Genomic DNA, 12,160 nt, shown 5'->3' with positions numbered 1-12,160 from the left:
TCAAAAATGTCTCCTTTTATTGGCATCACTCCAAGCCCTTCTAAATATGGTATTTACATGTCTATTTATATGGTGTGTTGCTAATACAAAAAAGAACACATCTTTTACAAAGAGCTCTCTAACACAGAGTCCAAAGAACTTTTCAAGTTATCACTTGTCTGTTTGATCTTATCTCAACTCACTTAACTAAACTTCCTCACTCCTGAGGTAAAGCCAGCTCACATTTCCCATCAAGGAATTCATTTCTACAGGTCTATATTCAATCAGGGAACTCACATTATTTTGGTTTTTTTAGATCATATTTTGAGCAATTTTAAATCTACCAATATATTCATTGCTCATTTTATTCAGGGAGCCTGCTGGGTCCTACTCAGAGCCTGTGTGAATCCGTGGCAACAACAGGCTCAGGAAACTGGAATCCAAGTCTAATAAAAAAAGGTGTGAGGTTTAAAAAAAAAATCCAGCAAGCGAGATGAAACCTGCCTACTTGGGCAGCTGCTCTGAAATCGGTTACTGTGGATTGCAAATCATACCCTGGTTGATTGAGCCCCAAACCACAAAGTGTCTAAAGAATGAAGCAGAAGACTTTGGTGCACTTCGGTGTGAGGTGTGAGTCAACTGCATTTAGAGGACTCAGCCAGACTGTCCAAGAGAGCAGACACAGCTTGGTACCCCAACCCAGCTGGCAAGATTTCTTGGGAAGAGTGCAGTCAGCTGTCTGCTAGCATTCAGCGATTCCAAATCCAATTTCTATGGTTTCTGAATCAGTTCCTGGGATATAAATGGAAGGGGGAAAAAAGCAACAATGATGCTTCCAAGAATAAAAGCAGTTGTAGGTTTGGAAACCCCCCAAAACTCTACTCACTGGAGGAAGCTTTTCTGAAGGCACTTGAATCCCCTTCATTTCTGCATAGTATCAATGGAAAATGAAATCACTCCCATCCTGGCTCCGAAATGCTTCTCCAGCTACTTCACACCTGGGCCCAAGATCTGCCAAGGGCCAGCTGGTCATTGTGCAGAGTCTGGTGGCTGATGGCCAGTGAGAATCAGGAGAAAGGAAAGTGGAGTTGAAATTGGTCCCAAATAAAGCATGAAAGGCAATATCTGAAATTCTACTTCCGGACAGGAACAGGAAACAGCATGGAAATCTAGCAATTACAGGACAGAGAGTTGCTTCTGTCCTTGATTTCTGGTGACACAGGAATAGTCTCCTATGAATTTCTTAGTTTTAGATACATGTTAACTGAATTATAAATAATTTAATACCAAAGACATTTGAGATTTAAAAGAAAGACTTGTCAATCATTGATGCTGATGCCAGTGAAAATCTTGGGTTGTACCCAACTTCTGCCTGCCCTTCCTGGTATGTAAGGCAGGGGCTGCTCCATGCTGAAGGATGGACCCCAGGAGGCCCAGCAGCCTTGACTGTAGCAACCCAGATGCACACTTTTGATTTATTGTCCATTCAGATTAATGGTAATCAATTCACAGAAACATATATGTCTATATAAACCCCTTTTCCATCTTTTTGGCTACCATCCTATTAGCACGACAAATAAAATTATGAAAAGAAAATGGATATTATATTTCCTATTAGGTTGTTTTTAAAAATCTATGATTAGAATTTTATATCACAGAATATAATATAGGTACTTTAAAGATAAATTTTCTAAACTCTTTGGAAATGTTCATTAAGGCTCTTTCACCTCTGTCCCTCAACAGTATTTTATGATGATACAGGTATTTCTATCTTCTATCTTTTTGTACCTCCTAATGAGCATACTTTCTTATTTGGTTATCTGGATAAACTTGCTCAGTTGGGAGAAGTATTTCCCCAGGTAATGCATAGAAAATGTACAATCAACCAGTAGGGCAAGAGTCCTCTCTTACTTCAGAACTTTAGTTGAGACTATTTGGAGCTCAATCAAAAGAATAGTCTTACATGTTTGGTTTTGTTTGTTCAAATACCAGCCATGCAAATAAACACAATCCAGGACCCCACAGAACGACAGAATTGGTCCTGTGAGATAAAAGTTCACCTCTAAACCAGGAGGGAATATCACTTTAAGGACTGAAATGGAATCAAGTCTCTCTGCAAAGGTAATATTCTGACTAACAGTGACTCACATGGGAAAGGGAGGAAGGCTTTGAATTACTGCTTCAGAACCTGTCCTGTCTTGCTTTCAGTGTGTTCCCTGGCAGAGGAGCTCTCCTAAACAGCCAGCAGCAAGCACTGTAACTGGCGTGATGCTTTGTAGCAGGCCCTTGATTTTTTTGAAAAGGATCATAAGGCCACACCTCACGGGCAAAATCCTCCTGAAGTCAGTTACCTGGGAACACATCCCAACACCAATTGATCTTTTGTTCCTCTAGATAAATGTTTCCAATAAGAATGTAAGCATCTTGGTTTAACTACAATAAGACCGGATACTTAGAAGAAATATGAGAATATGTAGATAGGTTCTGTTTGGATTACAGCAATATACTTTAGGTAGAAAGAGAATTTAAGTGACTTTGCAGATCACATAATTTAATCCTCCATGCACATTAATATATTCCACTTCTAACTTCCAAGACTTTGGAATTTATGGCCTAATAAGGCAGACTATTCTCCCTTTGGGTCTTTGCTGTTTATCCTATTAAGTATTGCCCCTCCCACTACCTCCCTTCCAGACACCTCCTATCACATGTATCATATTATCATTGAGCACTGGCCGTCATCAGAAAATATCTTGTAATTTAAATGTTTACATCTGCATTTCTATTTCTCCCCATCTCCTCTAAAATGTAAGCTCCTGGGAGTAGGCCCCTTGTCAACTTATGTTCCTGCTGCCAAGGGCAAGACCTTACATATTTGAGATGCTCTTATTAACTGTGAAGTTCAAATAATTTTAAGCCTGAGGAAATTGCACTTAAGGTCAAACATTGGTACCACCTCACTTCTACTCAAATACTGTCTCTTGTTCTGCCACCAGATTAAATCTAATCCTGGTTAGGAATAACCATTCTTTGAAAATTTGAAGATGGTCATTATATCTGCAGTTCCCTTCCCCATCTCTCCTGTCATGCCTTAGGAACTTCAGTTTTTTCCACTATTATTCATAAATCCCAGGCGTGGTTATTATTTTTCAGTCTTAACTGAAAAAGTTTCTCAACTTCTTAAAATGTAACCACTTAATACTTTTAAAATGTAGCACTTAAGACTCACAAACCTTTGACAAGAGATTTCACTTCCAAAAATTATTCCACAGAGACTAGCCTAAGTACATAAAAAACGTATGAACAAGGATGCTTATCACAACCTTTTATAGAAATAACCCAAATATTCCGCAGCAGAGAAATAGACAAATCATGTCTTGCCCAGATATTGAAGTATAGAGCAGCTCTTAAAAGAATGGAGATAGGCCTTTACATATCAAGAGGAACATACACACAAGTTGGATAGCAAAGTTAAATAGAAAATAGGGACTTTGAGAACATAATTCTGAACAAGTGCTATAAGACCTAAATTAGGATTTGGAACATGAGCATGATTCTATTTTTGTTGAAAATTCATTATACATATACAAACATGCTATATGATAAAACAAAAATAATTGAAGGCGCTATAAACCTAGTAACTAAGTTGTAGGCGTATGGCTTTATGGGGATTTTTACTTTTTGCCATTTTTTTTAAAATAAGTATACCGTTAGATGAATGTCAAGAAATAAACAAAATGTTACTTCAGAAGTTATCTGGCTAGTTAAAAGTAGATTAGGGCAACTCCTTCCTTTATTCTGGATACCAGCCATTCCTCTATTAATTCACAAGAGGTGCTCAAGGAGTGCTGTGGAATGTAGTGTGAATCTGTGTTTATTTCAGGGATAGGGAAGGGAGCAGCTATGTATGGCCTTCCATGAAGCTGGCAATCAACCACAGTCACTGGCCTATACCTCAGTTCTCCAAGCTCATAATTCTCAGAATATCTGCACATGGCAATTTCTTAATGCTCATGGTTTTCTAGGCTCCTACATGAAAAATAAACTAGTTCAGGGACAGATATTTTTGCATTTGGAATGTGTCATGGTGCAGCTAAGACTCACCTTTCAGAAATTTCACCAAAATGGAGAAAAATTGAAAACATTCCCTATAAAAACTGGAACAAGACAAGGATGCCCTCTTTCACCACTTCTATTCAACATCATCCTTGAAACTCTAGCCAGAGAAATCAGACAGATGAAAGAAATTAAAGGAATACGAATAAGAAAAGAAGAACTCAAACTACTGCTACTTGCTGCGGACATGATTCTATATTTAGAGGATCCAAAAAATTCCACCAGAAAACTTCTAGAACTAATACATGAATTCAGCAAAGTAGCAGGATATAAATTCAACACCCATAAAATCAAATGCATCACTATATATCAGTGATGAATCCTTACCAAGAGAAATTAGGAAACCTACCCCATTCACAATAGCCTCAAAAAAATTAAATAATTGGGAAGCAATCTAACAAAAGAGATTGAAAGACCTCTACAATGAGAACTACAGAACACTAAAGAAAGAAATTAAAGAAGACCTAAGAAGATGGAAAGATCTCCATGTTCTTGGATAGACAGAATTAATATTGTCAAAATGGCCATGCTACCAGAAGTGTTATACAGATTCACTGCAGTATCAAGTAAAATTTCAATGACATTCCTCATAGAAATATAAAAAGCAATCATGAAACTCATTGGAAAAATAATAGACCCACAACAGCCAAAGCAGTCTTTAACAAGAAGAGTGAAGCAGGAGGCATCATAATACCAGACCTTAAATTATACTACAGGGCTATAGTAACAAAAATGGCATGGTACTGACACCAAAACAAACAGGTAGACCAATGGTACAGAATAGAAGACATAGAAACAAACCCACATAAATGCAGTTATCTCATACTAGACAAAGGTGCCAAAAACATACATTGAAGAAAAGATAGCCTCTTCAAAAATGGTGCTGGGAAAACTGGAAATTCATATGCAGCAAAATGAAACTAAACCCCTACCTCTCACCCTGCACAATACTCAACTCAAAGTAGATGAAGGACCTATGAATTAGACCAGATACCCTGTACCTAATAGAAGAAAATGTAGGCCCAAATCATGTTGGCTTAGGACCTGACTTCCTTAAGAAATAAAATATAAAATCAATAAATGGGATGGATTCAAACTAAAAAACTTCTTCTAAGCAAAGGAAATTATCAATAACATGAAGGGAGAGCCTACAGAATGGGAGAAAATCTTTACCATATGCACATCAGATAGAGTACTAATCCTCAGGATATATAAAGAACTCAAAAACTATAACACCAAAAAAACAAATAACCCAATCAATAAATGGGCTAAGGAACTGAGCAGACACTTCATGAAAGGAGCTATACAATCAAGAAATACATGAAAAATGTTCAGCCTCTCTAGAGATTAAAGAAATGCAAATCAAAACTAAGATTTCATCTTACTGTAGTCAGAATGGCAATTATCAAGAATAAAAGCAATGGTAAGTGTTGGCAAGGATGTGGGGGAAAAGGTACACTCATACATTGCTGGTGGGACTCAAATTCATGCAAACACTCTGGGAAGCACTATGGAGATTCCTTAGAAAATGTGGACCCATTTGACCTAGTTATTCCACTCCTTGACCTATACCCAAAGGACTTAAAATCAGCATACTACAGAGACACAGCCACATCAATGTTTATAGCAGCTCAGACCACAATAGCTAAATTATGGAACCAAGCTAGATGCCCTTCAATAGATGAATGAATAAAAAAACTATGGTTAATATACACAGTGGAATATTATTCAGCCTTAAAGAAGAATGCAATTTTTGCATTTTCAGGTAAATGGATGGAGCTGAAAAATATCATGCTAAGTGAAATAAGCCAAACCCAAAAAACCAAAGGCCAAATGTTTTCTCTGATATGTGGATGCTGATCCATACAGGGAGGTGACAAAGGAAGAATGGAGGAACTCTGGATTGGGCAGAGGGGAGTGAGGGGATGGGAGGGGAAGAGATATCAGGGTGGAAAGGATGGTGAAATGAGACAGACGGTATTACCCTATGTATGTGTCTGATTACAGGATTGGTGTGACTCTATATGGTGTACAACAGGAGAAATGAAAAGTTGTGCTCCTTTTGTGTACAATGAATCAAAATGCATTCTGCTGTCATGTGTAACTAATTAGAACAAATTGAAAAATTTAGAAAAAAATAAAAAGTGGGTCCATCTTTTGAGTAGTTTATGTCAAAAAATGGGAGAAAATGGACAATGCAGAACTGAGTGGGCAAACTCTATGTAATGTATAGAATACTTGTGCAAAAATAATATTCCAATTTCAAATGCAAATACAGTCTTGGCTCCAAATCTGTGGCCTCATGAATTTGGAAGTCAAATGTGCAAATGTGCTCCGACAGACAGGGATTCACTCAAGTGTCGAAACACCATGTTCCGCCTAGCACAACGTTGCCTGAGACTCTACAAGATGCTGGAAGGTATAAAGTCTACTAGTTTCCCAAACTCAGGAGACTGCTCATCATGTATTTTCTTTGTTTTGGGTTATACTGCCAATACTTTATATGAAATTCAGTAAACATAAATATCTGAAATAGTTTTTATATGACCTAATTGCATAAGTGCTATGGAAAATTTTTTAAAAACTGAAAAAAAATAGATGTGTGTCACTGAATAACAAAATCTCATGGGCATTTCTTTGATAAAAGAATAATATTCTTCTTATGATCATTTTCCTTGTCATGAACTTGTAATGGAAATGGGAGAAAAGAAAAAAAAAAGACATAACTAGTATCAGAAAGAAAAATTGGGAAAAAAGATGAAAAAAATGGACAGGGAAGAAAAACATTTGTTGTTACAACATGAACTATTTTGTGTAAACTATGAGAATGCTGGAATTTTAATAAGTGAGATGCTATCAAATTATGCTTCGTTTTTACTGAGCATTTATTTTTTCATAGACCAAATAGATTAACTTTTTATAACTGTAGTTTTGCTTGGCAAAGTTGGAAATGTATATGCTTCTATTATACGTATATATTTAACACACTTGTTATGAAAACCAATTTAGGAACATTTGAGTTAAAACTGCCAAGGAGAATTCCATGGTGATAGAGTAATGTCTTGACTTATAGATTTTAAACAAGATTTCTAAATACCTTTTTTTTTTGTTTTAAAGAAAAAGTGACTTGAAAGTGTACATTTTAGAATCTAATGTGATAGTTCATATCTGCAATCCCAGCTACCCAGGAGAAAGGAACAGGAGAATTGCATGGGGTCTAGAATTTGAGGTCAGTCTGAACAACAGAGACACCATCTTTTTTCAATAGTTTTAAGTTTTGATATTAAAGAAGAAATTTCCTTCAGCTCTGTGGAAGGCAGAGCGCACAGACTTTGCATTCCTGGATTAATGAAGTGATGACCAAGAACTGATAAACCACCATTGGAGGCATGTGCCCAAGGAACTAATCAATCTCAAGTTTGGATCAGGGCAAAGTTCCTTATGAAATAAAGAAATACTGCTCCATGTATGAAGGGGAAAGATGGGTATGTTCCCTAGGATTCTCAAAAAAGGGAGTAGGATGACAATACTGGTGATTTTGACCCAGAATGATTTTGTAATTTAGAATGAGGAGAAGACTGGTTCTAATTCCTGAACTAAGAATGGGCACGAGACACTTAGGCACACATTGTTCCAAATATTGTTGGGGAGGGGATGCTTAAGCACTTACTTGTTATATCCAACTACATATAATTATGCACCACTTTGTAACATTTCCATCAGTGCCAGACAGCATACGTGATGGAGTCCCCTAAGATTACATTGCTTAGTGAGGTTGTAGCCTTGTCAGCTTACACTACAATCATACAATGACAGGACCAGTTAATAGTGAATGTCTTTTAGTATATCTTTGTTTTTATCCCATGTATGACTGTCCTCGGTTTACAAACACTTCACTATCAGAATTACCTCAGCCTCAAGTTCCCATTATCTTTTAGAGTGGCCACAGTTGTGGGTTTCTACTGACAGGACCCACATGCAGCCCCCGGTTCTACATTTTTGGGGGGACTCTATGCAGTGCTGAATATACCTCCACTGCCAAACTCTTGAATTTTGTTGTCTGAGAGTAAGAATCCAGAAATCCATGTGTGTTGCCCCTTCTTGTTTTATATTTAACACCTCCATCCCTTAATCTCAGCTTCCTATTTCTTTCAAAGGAAAGAATAAAAACAACTGATTTCTAAACTTATCAAATAGAACATTTGTCTTACATTATGGCATAATCTACTATTTTTATCAAAATAGATTAAAATAGTTTATCCATTTGGAACACTGAATACAAATGATCTTTAGATTGAAGTTGGAATTATCTTACTCTTTCTGGACACAGGTCCTAATTACAAGGATGTTTTGTGATCTACCCGGGATATCGTCAATCTCTTCAGAGCGAGATGAAGATGGTTAAATGTGCACCAAAGCTCCCTAAGTGCTTCTTGAATTGTGTTCATGGCTTGTTAACAGGGCACATCATTTATGTAAGGTATTGTTTTCAAAAAGAGGAGGGACACCATTAGTGCCCATGTTAGGACACTGAAACCGCAAGAGCCTGGTTCTCTTTAATCACAAAGGGCTCAGTTTTTGCCAAAAGTACTCGAGTGAGTCCTTCTCTCCCAATAGGAGGAGGCCATTAGAAAAACTTGGGACTGACTTAACCAATCACTTAGAATGAGAAAAAAAACGTCAACAGCAGAGGGACTAAATAGTTTCATCTCAAAGCCTAGAAGGAATGAAGGCAGTCTTTCTGCAGTTTCCCACATGTGCAGTCCCAACTTTTCTCAGTCAGACTAGAGTATGGGGCATTTTTTGAGGGAGCTACATTATAGGAGAATGTATTATTCCTCCTTAAGTAGTGACATCAGGGGACATGGATTATCAACAATAAAATAATAATTTTAAATAATAATTTTAAATGTTAATAATAATTTAAAGTGCCAATTATATTTCAAATCCTAAATCAAAAACAGACCTTCATTATACAATGGATTTTCAAAGTGTCATCACTATTGAATAAATTGACTGCATTAGCCAAATAAAGTTCATTATATTTTTCACTGAAAAGCTTTCTAACTCAAATTCTGTGTCCCTTCAACTAAGTTTTACTTTTACTTGATTAATTTTCTAAGTGCAGTTGATTAAATGAAGTCAAGGTATAAACAGTAAATGACTATAAATCACTTTCTTTGACAGATTACCCACCTCCTAGTTCATCAGGAAGCAACAGAAAAAAAAAAATAGGGTCACTAAGGTGAAATTTTGAATGAAAGAATTAAATGCTCCCTCAGAGCTGCTGAGGCCAGCCCTACCTCACTATGGGGGAGCCAAAGGGTTCACAGTGAGGCAGGGCAAAGGTGACTGTGCAACTTTACACAATGGCATCTTTTCACTAAGTGTTTTCATCATTGTTAACCACTTATGGAATAGGCACTATGTGCTGAGGACTGAGTGTCATATTTCTTTGGAATCTTTAAGATAACTCCAAAAGACAGGCCTAAGTTTTTCTTAATACACAGATGTCAAACATGAGGTCTGAAGAAGGTTACCTTGCCAAGGACATACAGCCAGTAAACAATGGGGACAGTATTTGAATCTAACCTGCTTCAGAATCCACCTGGCTCCAGAGCCATGTATCCAGATATCACTTAGCCAGAACAGCTGAGAGAGAGGAGTTGGAAATCAATGGACTAGAATTTTAATACAGTTTGTCAACTATTCACTGTGGGGCCTTGGGAAATTTGAAAGCACACCCTATACCTCATGATGAACTGCTTACAACTCTTTCCCACACAGGATTACTAATGGGAATCCAAAGCACACATGACATTGCCTACTTACCAAATATCAAGCGTTTGATAAGTATTTCCTATTATTATTAGCCATAGACAGTATAGTTTACTCAGCATTACCCATGGGTGCTTCTGGACAGCCACACACCCATTATGTCTTCTATAAATTGGACTTTGAGTCAGGCCAATATTAACACTGCCATTTTTAATATGAGCTCAGGCATTTCTACCCTCCAGCATGGAATAATAAAAATTAAACAAATAATGAATTTTTAGAAATCATATTATTCCAAATGAATTGAAAGAGATGGGTCTTCTATGCAGCATCCTTTATTCATGTAAACAGAGATGGCTATTCATGTAAAACTTACAGGATATTCAAAAATCACATTTGACAGGTTTAAGGTCAATGGCATACAAAGATATGGGAAGGAAGAGACAGGCAGGATCCAGAATACTTGTGCTAATTTTCAGGAATGGAAAATACATGTGTATAGATACTTATTTCAGGAAAAAATACAGAAATATAGACAGTTAATAAAATGTCATGCTGGGCATGGTAGCACATGCCTATAATCCCAGCAACTCAGGAGGCTGAGGAAGGAGGATTGCAAGTTTAAGGACAGCCTCAGCAATTTAGGGAGGCCCTAATAACCTTTGCAAGACCCTGTATCAAAATAAAAATAAGAAAGGGCTGGATATGTGGCTCAGTGGTTAAGCAACACAGGGTTCAGTCCCCAAAAAGCCCCTCCTCTCCCCAAAAAATGATGTATGTGCATTAGTTGTCAGTCAATCAAGGATGTCCAGTAAATGCAGAACTGATGTGGTTAACTTGTTTTACTTTGCAGTAGTCTTACAAAAAAGTACAGGTCAGAACAGTACTGTCAAACAGGATCCACAGATAGAATGTTTGGGGAAGCCTCTCCTGATTCAACTGCACTTTAAAAGAAAAACTAGGGGGTGGAAGGGTGGGTCAGTGGTAGAACACTTGCCTGGCATGTGTGAGGCCCAGGGTTTGATTCCCGACGCTGTAAAATAGACAAACAAAAACAAAAACAAAACAAACAAAAAAACAGAGGAAAAAAGAACAAATGCAGTTTGGCCGATAGGATTCCATGGATTGTTAACCATAGGTTAAACAAGGCATTGTGATAAGATTGATTTCTAAGTAAATGGGTGTTGGCATTATAATACGTATAACTCAGCCTTGCTCACCATTTTCAGAATGATTTCACAAATAAAGCTATGGAGAGCCTGATGAAACAATGTCAGGCAGAACTGTGTATGTGCCCGATGACAAATGGAAACTGAGGTGACCTCCAGAGGCTAGAATGAAGAAGTGTTGAAAACAGTATTCATTTAAAAAGGGACAGATGACAATTCTTTTCTCAGGACCCACACCCCAATTACACAAGTGTAGAGTGCAGTGGGGTGGGGGGAGGGCTGGACTGCTGAGCTCCGAGTCTCCATGGCACCCCTGCATAGAAGGCTTGTCAGACTGAAGAGCACACCACTGCAGGGGTGGCGCTTGCTCAGCCTGGGAAGAGAACAATCAGCTGTCTTCAAACCTGGGGACTGTCACAAAGGGAAACAAAAACCTTAATGGGGTAAGAGAAAACCAGAATGAAGGTGAGGCAGGGACACAGATGCTTGTAATTGTAACAACTTAACCTGAGACTGGAGGACCTTTGTGAAAATCATTAGAGCTGTCAGAAGGCTGAACACATGGGCTCTGGTCATGACAAGGACCCTGTCTTCAAAAGTGCTCAAGTGAACTTCAGGGCACCACAGGCCTCTGAGGATAAGGAGGTGTGTTATGTAAGGCTTTAAGGATGACTCCAACATGGAGCAGCACAACTGGAGAGGGCTCAGGTGGCCGGCTTCCTGTCCATGTTTCCTGGGGAGTCCCCAACCCAAGGACAGCGTGTGGAGATGACAATGAGGCTTTGGCCAGTGCAGGTCTCTGCGCACTGTGCTCTAATGAGAGCGGAAGCAGAGGTCCCCTTTCAAAGCCACGTGTGACCACAGCTATGAACAGGGTCACTCTGCAGTAAACAGCTGGGGTGGCTCTAAGACAATTTAGAAAACAGACAACTAAGGGAGGGAGAAAATTTCCTGCCGGCGTTACTCTCTTGAGGGCCCTGCCGCCCACCTCAAAGACTGCTCCCAAATCCTGAGGATCTGGCGCGAACGATGTTTTCAAGATGTAATTAATGCGACTGTTTACAGAGAACATCTGCTGGGTCAGAGATGGCTGTTGTGTGCACGACACAGCTGTGACT

At 38.3% G+C, this 12,160-nt stretch overlaps 1 protein-coding gene across 4 annotated transcripts in view; it reads right to left on the bottom strand.

Moving 5' to 3' along the window:
* Egfr (epidermal growth factor receptor) overlaps nucleotides 1-12,160 on the bottom strand; it is a 192,827-nt gene that overhangs the window by 99,968 nt on the left and 80,699 nt on the right. The window contains exon 1 of one of the 4 annotated variants that reach the window (XM_047560763.1): nucleotides 866-1,000. The exons of the other annotated variants lie outside the window; for them this stretch is intronic. The gene's annotated coding sequence lies outside the window, so the exon portion shown is untranslated. Of the gene's footprint in view, nucleotides 1-865; nucleotides 1,001-12,160 lie in introns of those variants that run through there. 4 annotated transcript variants of the gene reach the window in all.

Source organism: Sciurus carolinensis, chromosome 8 (genome assembly GCF_902686445.1).
Source record: "Sciurus carolinensis chromosome 8, mSciCar1.2, whole genome shotgun sequence".
Taxonomy (NCBI): Eukaryota; Metazoa; Chordata; class Mammalia; order Rodentia; family Sciuridae; genus Sciurus; species Sciurus carolinensis.
This window is presented reverse-complemented; position numbering and strand designations above follow the sequence as displayed.